Here is a 17557-nt window from a genome sequence, read left to right as displayed (position 1 = left end):
ACACACACACACTTTCTATTGCCTTCCTGACACAGGCACTCTGACTTTAAACTCATTACTTTGGACAAGGCTTTTAATGGAGGCAAGAGCCAGACACACTAAGGTACAGAAATGAACGAGATGGGGAACAAAGGCAGAGGCAAGAGAGAGGTGTAAACTTTTATTCTTCATTCACACAGTGCCCTCGCTTGAATTGACCACAGCCCTGATTTGTATGAGGGAGTTTAGAAACAACTTGTTTAACTGGGATGAGCCAGAGGTGAGCGCCTGGAGGCCGCGGGGCGAACACGTCACCTGTAGCTCAGATACATTATCTTCAAGTTTGTCACTTTTCCATGCCACATCCGCGTAAATCAAAGTTTGGCTGACCGGCCGGTCTCTTCTGTAACTCAGCAGACATTTGCCACCAGGGAGTCATTGAGCAGCACCGACGCCTGGGGTGTCATAATGACAATATTGCACCGGCAAAGCGCTAAATGACAGTGAGCTCACAGACAGAGTGGGGAAAGCGGCAGAAATGCACTGATCAATGAGCAATCGATACGACCCTGCCAGGTAATCACAAAACCACGGTGATTAACGGCGAGCAATCAATTGCCATTAACCCCTGCGTGTACCAGTTAAGCATCAGCGACAGTTTGTGTGATGAATGCTTGAAATTACTGGAGGCTTTTTAACTACCTTCTGTCTCTGAAATGTCACCAAGCTTAAATCTGTGATTCAGCGTGTTTAACCTGACTCCCATGTCTGGCCTGACTAATAGCACATTATGACATTTAAAATAAGCAAAAAGCAAAACTTGATTGCATAGAGCAAAACATTCTCGAAACAGGAGGCAAACATAAAGGAAAGGAGTGGAAGTCAAATTAGATATGAAGCTGGAGCGTTCCAGCATTCACACCCTTGCATTGCCCATACAGACAGGCGAGCACACACCCACGCACGGCCACACACACCCACACACACAGTTGCTGGATCATTCTCACATTGGCGGGTGTGACACTGATACGTGCAACAAGTGATGTTTTAGGATGTAATCCAACAGAATCGTGGCGTTAAAAAGGTGGGAAAAAAACCCAGAAAAAAATCTGATCTTTGTCACGAATGAGAGCATCTCTCAACCATTTCCTGCAATCAGAGTCATCAGCAGCTTCCGTGGGCTTCAGTCTGAAAAGTTAAATTCAGCCTGACAGCTGCTGTTAACGGGCAAAGTGATGGATGAGTGTGTTCAGAAGCAAGCAATTTGTAAAAAAAAAAACTGACTTTCATTGCAGCTAATGAGGAATGAAAACACTTAATAGAGCTAGTTTCTGGTGGTGTTTCCGGTTTTGGACCAGAAGAGGGAGCTGCTAGTGGGGAAAGCTGGGGCCAAGCAGCATCCAAACTCTGTAAAATAGGTCAGTGAAATTTTTCTCCCTCACACACCTGGCTTGCTTTCTCTTGTCCTGTAAATCCAGTAAAACAGTAACACTGTTTGCTTTCTCTTCTCCCTCTTCGCCATTTTTTGCTCAGCCAACTTCACATTGCCGTTTTTTTGTACAGGCCACGTCCTGCTCCCCCACCCACCACCCCCTTCGTACCCCTTCTTCCTCTCCTCTTCACACTCTGTTTTGCCCCCTTCTTCCACGTTCTTCTCCTCTCTCATCTCTTTAGAAGGCCCCTCCACGCCTTTATTGCACGCCTCAGCACAACTCCCAAACTTCAGCCGTTCACCAAACTCTGACAAATAATCCACACAACGAAGCACTCTCGCTTGCTGCTTACTTTTCGCTGCCGCGCTAACCTTGAGCTTGCAAAGGATGCACGACGTGCGATGGATGCGCGTGCACCACGTGTGAGTGACTGTGTGGGGTTTCGTCGAATGCAGATCAATATCATGGCAAGGTTACTTTAAAATTCAATTAATAACAAAGCGAACATCCCATGAGCTGTCACCACCCGTGGACGGCTGGTGGGGGTGTGCTGGACTAAAGTCAACGTGGTCCGATCCCAGGGGATGGGAATGAAAAGAAACGGATAAATTCATATCTGTATTATTAACCACATTTGTTTGGAGATGGGTTTGGCTGGGATGAATTTCTTACCAACTCCATGTTTTATTAACTGTCTCGGAGCGAGCCAGCAAAAGCATATTGTGTCTTGCGCCACCATCTGTGTGCATCTTTTATTTGCATGTGTTTGTGTGTGTGTGTGTGTGTACGTGCGCTCATTGAGGTCAGGTAAGTGGCTGCTTCGGATCAATCACAAAGTTGGAGCGCAAAGTTTTGTGCTGCCGAAAAACTGGTCATGTGCCACTTCGTGCTTCCACACAAGGGCCCCGTATTAAAATATGCATGTTGAGCCACCACTCGGTCTTAATATTTAAACCAGCCTGGAGGTGAGGCCCGCTTTAACGCAGCCTGACAGACCGTGTGTACAAAACACTGGCTGCCTCCCATACAAACTCGCCTAGCGCGCACGCACGCGCACACGCCAGCAGCAGCAGTGCTGAGACAGACAAACACGTACAATCAAGAATAAACACAAGCTGGTTTAGACAGAGGAAGCCATAGATTTACCCATAAAGTGCGCGTCCCATATGGAAAGAGTGCTTTTATTGGCTCCGTCTGAGCTGCTGGGGAGGGTTACTGCTGGGAGGTCTCGGGGGTTTGGACCTCAGGGAGTGCGGCTGGTGAGAGTTTGTAAGTGAGGAGTGGAGCGTGGAGTGGCGGAGAGGGAGAAAGTGACCCACGGAGACCCAGGTGATCCGAGCGTTAATTACCGTCTGCTAATTACGAGAGAGACGCATCATTAAGCAGAGTGGGCCACCGGAGGGCTTGAGGACTCCCCGTCTCTCCTCTGCTCCTCTTCCCTTCTCCTCCTCTTTTCTTCCTGACCCCGATCTTCTGTCCCAATTAGCACTGTCCTGCTCTCCTCCCCGTCAGGGCCCCTCCCTCCCTTGTGTGTTTCCATCAACACTGCTGCAGCCGCTGTCTAAACACACGCAGCATTGGCGGGACGTGCCATGTAGACTGTGGGCACTGCACCTCCTCACACGGCGCACACACACACAGCCATTAGAGGAGACAGTGCTAAAGAGGCCGTGTAGACACCTCTGTCTTCTTGCACAGTGACTAATGCGGCGTCACAAGCTGTCATCCATGCCTCGCTGAGTCTTCCTTTCCATTCTCCCTCCCTCATTGTCTTGAATTCTTCCTCACATTTCTATCTGTAATATGATCTGTCTGTTATTTTTCCTCCCCGTCTCCCTCCCTCAACTATTCAAGTCAGTTTTTTTTTCGTTGCGCAGCACTTGAGTGATAGCAAAGTGTGTATGCCTGTGCTTCAAACAACTCCAAAGTGCAGGCACTTTCAAAGAAACAGCCTTGCACTGTTTGAGGAGGAGTTGCAGTAAATGACAGGTTCGGCTGTTATGTAATGCCCCTCCCCTCACCCCCCCAGTCCCTCTCCTGTCCTTTCCCCTCTCATGTTTCTTGATACACATGTTCCCTCCAAGACCCCCCGGGGTTTACAGGTAGGATGGGATCAGCTGCTGAGGTGTCAGTTCTGAACCTTCTGCCAGTCGGACCATCTGGAACCCCGTGACTGCTTGGTCTGGGCCGTACCTCCAACCACCAGGAAGACAGCGAGGAAAGGCAGGTGGAGAGCTAAAGATATAGATGAGAGAGAGAGAATCTGCAAAGGAGGGAGGGGCTAATGAAGACAAGGCAGGGAGAAAAGCAAGAGAGAAAGATGGTAAAGATGAGAGATGATGGAGATGAAGGGGAATAAGCCAGGAATTACTTTCTGTAACAAGGCTGAGAGCAGACTTTGTTGTGACACCGAGGAGATGGTCTCAGACTAAGCGCCGATGAAAGGCTTCACTGCAAATTATGTAGTGTGAATGTGAGTGTAATTCTATTTAACATACCATTTAGGTCTCCACAATGTAGTGGTAAACTTCATGTGTACAGCACAGAAATATTTAAAAGACAGGTCACACATAGCATGTAACATAGGTCAACAGAATTATATGCTTGCTGTCTCGTTTATTTTATTGGTCACTAGGACTGGTGAATGATATGTCTTTTAAAGCTGGTAACCCGAATATTACACAGATTCACTGCATACTTTATTAGCTAAAACTTCCCAATACAGGGTTCAACCACTTTTTGACTTCAGTACTGCCTTAGTTATTCATTGCACAGATTCAACAAAGTGCTAAAAACATTCCTCAGAGAGTTTTGGTCCAAATTGGTTTCATTGCTCTGATGGATTTATCCCACCTAAGACGTCATCCACTGGTTTGTAAAATCAAATTTTAAGGCCTTAACTTTAAATGAAGATCCAAATGAAGTTAAATACTGGACTGAAACTTACAGGTGGCTGAAATCAAAGAATATGTGAATCTGCTGGAGATGTAATAACCTTAGTGAATGATGTCCTGTTTAGTTACAAGCTAAAGTTACAAGCTAAACACACATTTACTAAAAACAGAAGCCTGAATATGTTTGTGCAAGTGTAAAAGAAACGGGCATGTGAATGTATCAGTGGCACCTGTGTACCTCCAGTTTGGTACAATGAGCCTGATTGTTTCTCTGTTTTGGCCGCACTATGCTAGCATTTCTCAAACATATCCAGATAAAAATGTGTGTGGTCGGATTTTTGGCTGTGGCGAATGGAGCTCTTGGAAAACAATGACTCACTTGCTTCTTGTTCAGTGAGCACTAATTTACTGATTTGTTTTGTTTTGTTGTCAAAAGAGGAGAAACTCAAGAAACTGAGAAGTTTTTTAACATGACCTGAAACTTAATCTGACCATCATTTCACACTCCACCAGTCTTGTAAATCTTGATCATATTAGGTTGCATGTTTAAATTTATGTTACACAAGCCACTAAGAGAAATCTATCGATATCTATCCATCCTTCCATCAATTTTCTGCCGCTTATCTAACTGAGGGCTGTGAGGGTTCAGAGGTAGTGTACACAAGAAGTGGTGTACACCTCACTTCTCTAGACAGGTTGACAGTCTATCGCAGGTCTAAAATATACATAGAACTGTCAAAAGCATTCACTTATCTCCAGTGTTGGGTAAGTTACTTTAAATTAGTAACTTAGTTACATTACTAGTTACTTCTATCAAAAGTAACTCAGTTACTTCAAGTTACTCGTTACTTTCAGAGTAACTAGTTACTAGGGAAAGTAACTTTGGTTTTACTCAGAATTCTCTTGTTAATGTGTTGCTTCTGTAACCCAGCAAGATTGCCAGTCTTCTAGCTTGCTTACTTGCCACAAGTGCACTGTGCCACCTACCAATAGAAAGGAAAAAATAATGTGCACATTTCCACGAGAGAAATCCCACACCTGATTCTATCCTAGCCTGCTTTTTACATCCAACACAAAAACTGCAGTCGTGGTGCTTTCGATTGTACTCAGAACTCGGAAATTCTGCCTTCTGAATAGGAAGATGTAGGTAACACCAGACTGCAGATGAGCTGCATACAGGGCTGGACTGGGACAAAAAAATCGTCCCGGGCATTTTGACTAGAGACCAGCCCACCATTATAGGAAAAATCATAAAGCCTTTGAATGAAAATAAACACTGTTGTGACAGTGATGTACACTGTTCTGATGGTATATATGCATCAATCTATCAATCGTTTGTTGCAAGACTCAGATAATAATTTTTTTTAAAAGTGAGACATTTTAAATGAGAATAAGAAAGTATTTCTTTGTGCCCCCCCTTTCCCTTTTAATGCCCTACATGGACCCCTGGCAACACTTTGCTAGACCCGCTCCTGCACAGTTACCAGCTGTCAGCTACTTAGAAAAGGATCCTGGGGTTATTTGTCTCTCAGAAACAGTTCATAACTTCCCTTCAACTCATTCATGTCACCTAAAAGGTAAACCTGTTTCTCCATCACCTGTTCAGCTCTGATGATTCAGTAAGGACAGCTCCTGGTTTCATCTTCATGTTTCCCTCTCATCACATAACCAAACCGACATCATGACCAGCAGCTTAACAGCTGTGGCTCCAGCAAACATCAGCTGATACTAGAAATTAATATTAAATAAATTCTAACAACAGCTGACCAAGCTTAAATGTGCTGCTGTTGTTTACTGCGACATCCGCTGGTTTCCTCTTTCTGGCGCAAAGTGGGCGATAAACAAACAAGAGAGAAAAGCCGATCAGCTGATCATTGATCAGTTTCATGATTGAAGTAGAAACAGGAGAGGGAGGGGCAGAGAATGAGAGAAGAAGAGGCAGCTGTGCAGCGTAAACACAGAATAACTCCAGCTTTGTGTCTTTTTCATTGTAGTTGAAACACAAACTGTGTTCCTTTTCACCTCAATACGAAACGCATGATATTTTCTCTGAATACGAGACGATTCCGTTTTTTACGGGAGGGTTGGCAGCTCTAATTAACCTTATGAACAAAATAAAGTTCAACATCATTAACTTCATAGCTCCCACCCAGCTGTATAGAAACTCCGTCATGCTAGCTAGCACGCAGTACGAAAAAGTCAGCATAACGAAAATAAACTCCACCTTAACTTGGTTCATATCTGACCCAGATGGACTGCAGGTTATAACTTCTTACCTGAAGTTCAGTTCAGCTGACACTCTCGGACCAGCGGCCGCCTCAGGTCTCTCCCCTTGCCTTCCTTTTCCTTCATCCACCTGCTGGCCTCCACCACTTGCTAATGTTATTGAATCTGTGGAAGCTCGCGATAGCCACCACACGAAGTAACGAATAACGAGCCCATCTAAATCTCAGTAACGACTAACGCGTTCCTGATTTTGGCATAATAACTAGTTACCGTGCTCGTTACCACAATAATAACGTTCTGTCAGCGGTGTGTGTGGAGGCGTGGAAGAGATGACCCAAACGCTGGACTCACGGTGCAGAAATGAAGAGGATTTATTGGAGGGTGAATGAATAAAGCAGGAACGATGGAGTGGCTGGCTGACTGACTGATTAACTGAACATACTGGCGGAGAGACACATTACCATCAGACGTACATCAACATCAATGACACGACCGAGAACTGGTGAAACCGAGGAACTTAAATACACAGGTTGAATGATGACAATGATTGGAAACAGGTGAGAACGGGGCTGAACATAATCTGACTAATGACACGGGAGACAAGCTGACACGGGGAAAAAAAAAAAAAACAGGAAGTGAGAACATTAATGTGGCGAACTAAACTGAACATGAACAAACTGAAATCACTGGGTCAACGACCCAGGAACCCTGACAGTACCCCCCCCCCTTCAAAGGCCAGCACCCGACGGCCAAAAGAAAAAAAAAAAACCAGAACAGGGCGGGCGGAGGGGGCCCAGGACGGAGGGACGGAGTCCACACAGAGACAGTTCAGGTGGGCGGCCACGTGGCCCGAGGCCGAGACGAGACAGTTCAGGTGGGCGGCCACGTGGAAGGCAGCAGCGACCACTGAGCCGGTCCGGTGGACGGCTGCGGTGGTTGAGATGAGACTGTTCCGGTGGGCGGCCGCGTGGTCCGCGGCTGAGACAAGACAGTTCAGGGGGCCGACCGTGCGGATGGCAACGGCGGCGACGTGGACATAGTTCGGGGGGCCGACCGTGCGGAAGGCAACAGCGACGTGGACACAGTTCGGGAGGCCGACCGTGCGGAAGGCAACGGCGGCCACTCAGGCGAAGGCGGTCCGGGGGCCGGCCGTGCGGAAGGCAACGGCGGCCACTCAGGCGAAGGCGGTCCGGGGGCCGGCCGTGCGGAAGGCAACGGCGGCCATTGAGCCGGTCCGGTGGTCGACCACGCCGGCGACGAGGAGAAGGTGGCCGAGGAGCAGCTGCAGGAGGCGGCACGGGAGCCGGCGGAGACTGAGGAGCAGCTGTAGGACCAGGCGAAGCAGAAGCAGAGGCCAGACCAGGCGAGGATGAAGCCGAAGCAGACGCCGGACCAGGCGAGGCAGTGGCTGAATCTGATGCAGGGCCAGTAGGCGCGGAAGCCTCTGGCTGGAGACAGGCAGGGCCAGTAGGCGCGGAAGCCTCTGGCTAGAGACAGGCAGGGCCAGTAGGCGCGGAAGCCTCTGGCTGGAGACAGGCAGGGCCAGTAGGCGCGGAAGCCCCTGGCTGAGGAGCAGGAGAGCTCACAGCTGGCTCTGGGTGCTGTGGCTGCAGGTCCGGGAACTGAACAGGATGGTAGACCGGCGACTGGGAGACAGGAGGCGACTGGACTACAGACTGGACTGACTGGAGTGGAAGCTGAACAGCAGGTGAGGGAACTGGCTGGAGTGGAAGCTGAACAGCAGGTGAGGGAACTGGCTGGAGTGGAAGCTGAACAGCAGGTGAGGGAACTGGCTGGAGTGGAAGCTGAACAGCAGGTGAGGGAACTGGCTGGAGTGGAAGCTGAACAGCAGGTGAGGCTGACGACGGAGCTGAGGTTGGTGTGGCCGATGGCTGAGCTAAAGACTGAGCTAGACAGGGAGATAGAGCTACAGCCTGGGCTAGTAAAGCTGGTGCCTGAGCAGGGGACACTTCAGCTAGCCTAACCAGGGATAGTGCGAGGGCGTGAAAAGCTGGATCAGGAGGTGGATGAAAAGGTGAAGTAGCAGGTGGACCGGTTAGCTCTTCCAAGCCTCCAGGGAGGTCAAGCTGGGTTCTGGTTGCCCTCAGCCTGGGTGCTGGGACAGGCCGGAAGGTGGCTGGACACCAGTCACCCCCACCCGTGAAACAGGAGCGGGTGTGGAGGTGGACTGGGTCGCAGCTGCCCTCCTCCTGGGAGCTGGCACTGGTGTGGGCTGGGCCCTAGTCCTCTGAGGAGGTGAAACGGCTGAAGAGGAAGGCCGAATCTGGGCCGCTGCGCTGGTAGGAAAAGGCTGAATGATGGGTGTGGAAACGGTGACTGGGTGTGTGGTACTGGAAGGTTTCTCTGGGACTATTCTGGTCCTCCTGCCACCACTATTTACAGTCTTTAATTGAACGGTCGTCGAGGGTGTTGAAGTGCGGATATTGTCCTTAATAAATCCCAGCTCAGAGGGAGCAGAGCTGAAAAATTCTTCCCAGTCTACATCCTCCTCCAGGAGGGAAACACCCCACGGATCAGGGATAAGTTTGCTATTTGTTTTAAGTGAAGAGTCGAATGTGGAGGGTGGAAGACAGTCGCTGGAACTCACCATCTGAAAACAGTCCATGTTATGGCGGAGTGTGCGCCGCCTTCTCCGGGAAGAGGCAGCGGGCGGGGTACACAGCCGAGCCTCTGGCACAGGAGCCTCCATTGAGCCGAGGTGCGAGGCGGAGCCGCCGTGCCATGGCGAGGTTGAAGGTCCGGTGAGTAAAACGGCTGGCGGGCGAGCGAGGAGCGGAGCAGCGGGAGAGCGAGCGGCCGAAGCTTAGCCTGTGACGCCCACTCTCTGCGGCGAATGCTCCGATGCAGCAGGTGGAGGACCGCGGCGTCTCCGAGGCCCGCCCAGAGCCAGACGAGTCCCCTCAAAAATGTGCTCCCTCTCTGAGAAGAACCGCTGTTTCCACCTGAGCTTCTCCGCCCAAATGGAGAGCGCTGCGTCCTGCCGCTCGAAAAGGTCCGAGTCCGCTGGGTCAAAAGCATGTCTTCTTGGCACGGGTCGTGTCATTCTGTCAGCGGTGTGTGTGGAGGCGTGGAAGAGATGACCCAAACGCTGGACTCACGGTGCAGAAATGAAGAGGATTTATTGGAGGGTGAATGAATAAAGCAGGAACGATGGAGTAGCTGACTGACTGACTGACTGATTAACTGAACATACTGGCGGAGAGACACATTACCATCAGACGTACATCAACATCAATGACACGGCCGAGAACTGGTGAAACCGAGGAACTTAAATACACAGGTTGAATGATGACAATGATTGGAAACAGGTGAGAACGGGGCTGAACATAATCTGACTAATGACACGGGAGACAAGCTGACAGGGGGGAAAAAACAGGAAGTGAGAACATTAATGTGGCGAACTAAACTGAACATGAACAAACTGAAATCACTGGGTCAACGACCCAGGAACCCTGACACGTAGTTACTGTAACGTGTTACTTAATAACGTGTTAGTCCCAATACTGCTTATCTCACATGCATATGAACTTGAGTTCATATGCTTGTGAGATATGACATGCAGACACGCAGGTCCTGTTCTAAATCCATAGGGTTTAATATTATATCGGCCCACTTATTGGAGCTATAAAAACTTCAAGTCCTCTGGGAAGACTTTCCACAAGGTTTAGGAGTGTGTTAGTGAAATCTTTGACTATTCTTCCAGAACTGTATTTGTGATGTTAGACAACAACGTCTGGCTTGTAGTCTCCGCTCTAATTTATCCCAAAGGTGTTCGCATTTGAGGTCAAGACTCTGTGCAGGCTAGTCAAGTTCTTCTACACCAAACTCGCTCATCCATGTCTTTATAGACCTTGAGTTGTGCACTGGTGCGCAGTCATGCTGGGACAGGAAGGTGCCATCCTCAAACCGTTCCCTCAAAGTTGTGAGCATTAAATCATCTAAAATATCTTGGTATGCTAAATCATTAAGTGTTCCTTTAACTGGAACTAAGAACTGAGTCCAACTTCTGAAGAACAACCATATCATAATCCCACCTCCACCAAACTTTACACTTGGCATATTGAAATCAGACAAGTATTGTTCTCCTGAAAACTGCGAGTGGTGGCGTGCTTTAAACCATTGCATCTAAAGCTTTGCAAAGTGTTTGGCTTGGATACAGCTGCTGAGCCATGAAAACCCATCTCATGAAACTCTCTATGCACTCTTGAGATGATTGGAAGTTTGGAGGTCTGCAGATATTGACTGGCCTACCGCTTCACAATGTCTACTTTGTTATAATACCACTAACAGCTGACTGCGGAATATTTAGTAGTGAGGAAATGTCACGACTGGACTGCACAGCTGATCATGGCACCACGATGGAATTCACTGAGCTCCTGAGAGTGAGCCATTTTTTGAAAAATGTTTGTTGAATCAGTCATGCCGCATGCCTAGGTGCTTCATTTTGCACACATGTGGCAATCCAGTATCACATTAAAAAAAAAGGACTGATGAGCTACAATACATGCTTTTATTAAAAATTTAGTTTCCTGCTGCTTTAAAAGTCTTCGCTGGTCAAAAGCAGTAGAAATCCTAAAAAAGTGTGACCTTGAGTTACTTCACTCTTAGAACAAATTACAACAATTCAATCAAAATTATTTGTTTTGATCACAAATACAAGTCACTTCAGCTAGCAGCGGCTGGACTGCCAAGGACTCTACCACCAACCACTACCCAATCCACATTATACAATATTTGAGGCATGTCCAAGTGGGAGGAGGCCCCAGGGTAGACCCAGCACACATTCGAGAGATTATGTGCCTGAATGTCGTCCTCAAAGGGTGGCTGAGAACAGGGGAAGGTCTGGGCGTCTCCACTTAGACTGCTGTTCTCACAACCTGGACCTGATAAATGGCATATCACTAATGGATGAATGGATGAGTCACTTTAAACTGAATCATTAAACAGTCACCATTTGTTTCAGCCAAAGTTGATGCAACTAGACTGAATGAAAAGAAAATGAACTCTTCTTTATATGCTGATAACGCAGTTTGTATATGCTGCAGCCTATTGACTAAATTATAATAGTAAAATATTGATTTGTTTAAAGCATGCCTGAGTCAGACTGACTATTCTCTTTTAGGAGATAACAAACAACAAAGACATGTGCCTATCAAAGACTGCGCAAGGGAGAGTGAAGATGGTTCGGGGGCGAAAGAGCTAACCTGTTTGTCTTTTGCTGCATTTTTGAATTGGAGACCACAAGTTATATTTAAGAGGAAACAGACTTATACTTAAAGGACAAACATTTTACCCATGATGTACAGTACTGTGTTGACAGATGCTATGCTAATGGTTGTTGTGTAAGACGCATGCTGGTGCATAAATTAGACTACAGCAGAAGTTGATCAGACAGAATCTGGGCTACTCACAGGAGCGAGGCAAAGAGATGGTGTGCTCATACTGCAGACGCTCCCACCAGTACGGGTCAGTCAAGGATGGCTCGATAGCAGGCTTAATATTGCAACAGAGAACATGAATAAAACAAATCTGATAAAGACAGCACCACTCTCTCCATCCATTACTTACAGCAGTAAGACATTAGAGTAATCTTCAGGCCTGGGCAACCAGAAACCCTCACGAGTTGAGGCACTCGTTAGTCCCTCAAAGTTAGCATGCATGTCATGTAAACACAATGACTGAACGTATTACATCTTACTCAAACTGACCTGTCAATCAGTGGCGGTCCTTGACCCTAGTTGGTTGACGAGGTTTCTCCAGAGGCCAGGCTGCGGTGGCCGTCCTGGGCTAGTTGGACAGTTGGCTGTCAGAACTGTGCTCATCAACCGTGGGGCAGCATTACAAACAAAGAACAGCTGGAACATCAGGAGAATGACACTGACAGATTAATGCACCCGTACTTACATTATAAGTAGCCACAATTACATCCAGACAGAGAGTCGAAATAGTCAGAGAGCCAGTAAGGACACGGATGCTTAAGTTTTTTCAGAGCTTGATCAGAGATTTTTTTTTCCCCTTTGCATTTATCATACTCTGTGTGTCGTGTGTGTGTGGGTGGATGTGGGAGTGAACGCACAGACCTGATGATATTTAAATGTTGACAGCATGCCTAGTGCTCGTGTCCTCCGTCACTCTGTCTTCATTTCAGCTCACTCCTCCAAACACACTGCATGAAATCAGTGCGCATAAGGCCTACTCGTGCCTAATGACAAACCAGCAGCACAATTTGTCTGATTCTTGGAAAACGCTCTCATTTGTGTAATTACAGCATTCATCAGCAGCCTTTAATCATATTTTATTGAGATGCAAAGAAGTGGCTAAATAACTGATACTGTAGCTCATGCTGTAATGACTGAATCTGGAGCCCCTTTTATAAAATGGGCACTCTGAGAGTTTTAGCTTGATGATGGTTAAAAAGCACTCGGCGGGAATTTTTTACCATTAAACCATTATGTCACAGTCTATCCCCTTACTTGTCCTCTCACCTGACTCATTTCCTTTCAATATGCGACTCCCCTTGTCACCGATGTCCTTGTTGGTGTGTGCATGTGTGCACGAGTGAGGTGTCAGCATTTTATCAGTAATCGTTCAGCGAGTGGCTTGTCACCCCCCCCACCTTAAGGACGTGGCGAGGAGAGGCAAGGCTCACCTTTGCCATCACTGACATTTTAATTTGTCACTGCTAGCCATCCTGTTTCTATCAATAGCACATCAATGCCTCAGAACAAATGCCATGGGACAGAGATTTCTGGGTTCAATAGTATTGATACTCACCGCTGATTAGGGCTTCTGTATTGCAGCTACCGAGCAGCCGTCCCTGGCTGTGGGTGTGTCAGGTGAGGACAAGGAAAAGAGAGGAGAGTGGGAAAGAGGGAGATGACAACGCATGGCAGGTTAAATCTTCAAACGGACGAGCACGGGCATGTTTTGTGAAGTTATTAAGATGCCACTGAGAGATTTACAAAAGTTTTCCAAGGCAATTCTTCTTTTCAGTGGATTTTTTTTTATATTTTAGTAACCTCTGCTCATACGAATTCATGGACAGTTAACCAAAATCACTGCTGCATATCCTCACTGCAGTGACTCACTAAACATGCACTCGCAAAAACAGGAGCAAGCTTCGATCATAGAGCACCTACTTTGAAAGCTAATGGTCAAAAATTCAATTTCAGCCGTATATATTAGATAATCTGAGTGTTTTTCATCGCACTGAGTGGATAAAGTCATGCTGCACTACAGGGCTCCACATTAACTTTTTAAAACACGGGTTATTTGGACAAATATCTCTCCTTTTACTTGCATAGGCACAAGTCTTTTGTCCAGGTGACGGGACAATGGTTTACTTCATTTGACTTTGGTTGGGAATGCAAACTTCTGATGAACAAATAATGGAAAACATCATTTAACCTTTTATCCAATAAGGTCACGATGGGTATAGATACCCCAAATGACCCTCGATTAGATATAGTACCAGAAGATGGATGGATATAGATATAGACAGGCCACCAGTCGATCTGAGAGCTAACAAAGAGAGAAATGTTGTAGGTTAATTTAACCTACAACATACATGTCAGTGGACTGTGGGAGGTTACTCAGATACACGCGGAGTATGCTGTCAGCAAATTTAATTTAATTTATTTTAATATTAATATTGATGCCAACAGGCAGTGCAGAGTGATACAGCTGAATGTTAAAGGTAAGCCTACACATACAGTAGCAGAAATAATTATTTGGTTCCCTGCTGAGTTTGTTTCCTCATTTACAAAGAAATGAACTGTCTCTCATTTTTATGGTGGTTTATCAAATATCAAATATATCAAATAAACATCCAGAAAAAACACGTTACATGAATATCATAAATTCATTTACATGTCACTGAGTAAAATAAGTATTTGATCCTGAAAATATGACTTAGTACTTGGTGGAGAAACCCTTGTTGGTAAGCACAGCGGTAACACATTTCTTGCAGTTGGTCACCAGGTTTCTCACATCTCAAGAAGGATTTTGGCCCACTACTCTTTACAGAAACTCTTTAAATCCTTTAGGTTTCTTGGCTGCTGCTTTGCAACTTAAAGGTTTGGCTCCCACCACATATTTTCTATCAGACTGAGGTCTGGAGACTGGCTAGGCTACTCCCTGACCTCAATGCGCTTGTTCTTTAACCACGCTTTTTTGCCTTGGCGGTTTGTTTTTGGTCACTGGCAAGCCGGAAGACCTATTAATGACCTATCTTCAGTGTTCTGACCGAGGGAAGGAGGTTATCATCCAAGATTTTATGGCCCCATCCTCTGGCTACTCAGTACACTGAAGTCATTCTGTATCCTCAGCAGAAAAAGAGCCCCACAGCATAATGTTTCCACTTCCATGCTTGACTGTGGGGATGGTGTTCTTTTGGGCCACATTTACCATTTTTCTTCCTTTAATAATAATGGATTGCATTTATACAGCGCTTTTCGGGACTCCTCAAAGCGCTTTACAATACCACTATTCAGTCACTCTCACATTCACACACTTGTGAAGGCAAACTACAGTTGTAGCCACAGCTGCCCTGGGGCAGACTGACAGAAGCGAGGCTGCCATATTGTGCCATCGGCCCCTCTGGCCACCACCAGTAGGCAGTAGGTGAAGTGTCTTGCCCAAGGACACAACGATCGAGACTGTCCGAGCCGGGGCTCGAACCGGCAACCTTCCGATTACAAGACAAACACCCAACTCTTGAGCCACGATCGCAGCACTTTCTTTCAACCCTTCAAAAGAAGTTCATTGGCCATCTTAAGACGAGCCTTCTCTTACTACGGTGACCTTGCGGGCACAGCAACATATCAATCCATTACGGTGTAGAGTGTTACCAATGGTGTTCTTGGTGATTGTGGTCCCAGCTGCCTTCAGATCAATAACAAGCTCTTCCTGTGTAGTTTTGGGCATATCCACCACCGTTCCCATGAGCCTCCTCACCCTATGTGGCAAAATCTTGCATAGAGCTCCAGTTCAAGGGCAACTGATTGTCATTTTATCCTTCTTTCATTTCTAAATAACCACACCAACAGTTGTCACCTTCTCACCAAGCCTCTTGGCGATGGTCTTGTAGCCCATTCCAGCTTTGTGCATGTCTACAATCTTATCCCTGACATCGTTTGAGAGATCTTTGGTCTTGCACATGGAGAGGTTGGAATGGAAGAAATTGTTTCTGTGGACAGGTGTGTTTTATATACATATCAAGTTGAAATCAGGAGGACCTCTAATTGATTGAGTGATTGTAACCTGTGTGCCACATGGGCATACAGCTAATCAGTGGCACCCGGTCAATTTTATGTAATGCATTTTTCCCCCTAGATTTTTTTGTTGATATTTTTCTCAACAGAGTAATTAAAGACTGTTCATTTTTTGGAAGTTGACAAACTTCCAAATCCAGCAAAGGATCTAATGATCATTCCCCACTCTGTATGCCCTCTAGACTAAACAGAGTAGCCATCAATAATGTGCAAATATAAGGTGAGCGATATAACTGTCCAGTTATCCCTTGTTTGTGTTTGCTAACATTTTTAACTATTTACCCTTTTATTGTTGTCAAAGTTTGGCATAATCTATAAATTTTTAACTGCTATTGAATTATTTTTCATTTTTCTGTATTATATTCTGTCTGTGAAGCATTTGGGACTGCATGCATACAGGAAAGTTGCCACATAAATAAAGTTGAGTTGAGTTGGAGTTGTTTTCCAGTTTTCCAGATTGTGTCATTAATTTGCAGTCTACACGATTCTGTAAAATGTAACTTGCATTCATAAGCTGCATTTTAAATTATTTATAAGCAATACAGCTTATTCCTTTAATTTACATTCAAGCCATAACTTCTCTGTTAATGAACTTTTCCTTTAATGCAGAATTGCTGTAAAGTACACTTCAGTAAGAGCTCTGCAGATTAATCACTGGCTATCTTTTTGCCATTTAACAATTATGACAGATATTAGAAATTAGAGCGATGGTGTTCTACTGGTACAGGTGGTTAATTAATGGCATATTTCCAGCCGATTTTTTCTTTTGTGAAAGCGGAAATAAAGAGATTTGTAAAACCTCTGTGGGTGAGAGAATCCAAACACAGGATTGTAACAAATCCGGTTTGTTACTTTTAAATGTGCTGATTGGGACACAACAACAAGACTGGGGCAAAAAATGTCACCTAACACTAATGTTCCCTGTAATTTTTCATGTGTCTGAGAAAACACACAAACTCCCTGAGCGATCTCGTGGACCACTGTGAGCAACAGCAGACGTGTGCACTGTGGTCACGGCAGCATCGTATCCATCCAAGTTACATGGTTTATAAAATAATCAAATTACAGCATTTGCATTTATGTTAGACTACTTTTAATTAACTGCTTTAGCCCACTTACAATGAAAATTAAAAAAAAATCTTGTTCATGACCTTGTGTAGTATGTTAACACTATTGGAAGTAAAAATAACTCCAATTTTGAAAACAACTTTCTGACTTGTATTATGAGTCTGAGTCTGTGGTCTGGGAGAGAGTCCTGTCTGCAAAATACAGTATATAATGACCAGTGTTGGGCAATTAATTATATAGTTACTTCTTCAAAAAAAGTTACTGAGTTTTGCAAACAATAAAGTTCAGACCTATGTGACTGGGGCCTGCAGACAGCTTCCAATCTCAGTTTGGGAAGACGCTAACAAGCTAAGCTCTGAGCTAAGCCTCAAACAAAAAGAGTTTCGACTGACATGAATTACTTTTATTTCTATGTCATTTCTATTTACTTTATTTTTCTATTTACTATTTCTATTTACTTTAAATAATCCAAGGAACAGAACAAAGAAAACATTTGATGTATTTTTACTTGAGAGATTTAACCATCAGCAAGACTATTGACTTGACGTCTGTGTGTCAGTGTGATGTACCAACTGATAGGCATTCCTAAATCGCATTTACCTTTAGATCCAAATAACAGTTTCCAAAAATGATGCGGGATTTCTCCTTTTCCTCTCTCTAAGAG

At 45.6% G+C, this 17557-nt stretch overlaps 1 long non-coding RNA gene across 1 annotated transcript in view; it reads right to left on the bottom strand.

Annotated features, from left to right (window-relative positions):
• Positions 1-12667: 12667 nt before the first annotated feature.
• The window catches only part of LOC308391890, a 60794-nt gene continuing 55904 nt past the window's right edge, over positions 12668-17557 (bottom strand). The window contains exons 2-3 of the long non-coding RNA XR_013970718.1: positions 13328-13374; positions 12668-12755 (exon numbers count right to left, since the gene is read on the bottom strand). This is a non-coding gene — a long non-coding RNA (uncharacterized lncRNA). The remainder of the gene's footprint in view (positions 12756-13327; positions 13375-17557) is intronic.

This window comes from Rhamphochromis sp. 'chilingali' (genome assembly GCF_963969265.1).
Source record: "Rhamphochromis sp. 'chilingali' genome assembly, chromosome: 2".
Lineage (NCBI taxonomy): Eukaryota > Metazoa > Chordata > Actinopteri > Cichliformes > Cichlidae > Rhamphochromis > Rhamphochromis sp. 'chilingali'.
This window is presented reverse-complemented; position numbering and strand designations above follow the sequence as displayed.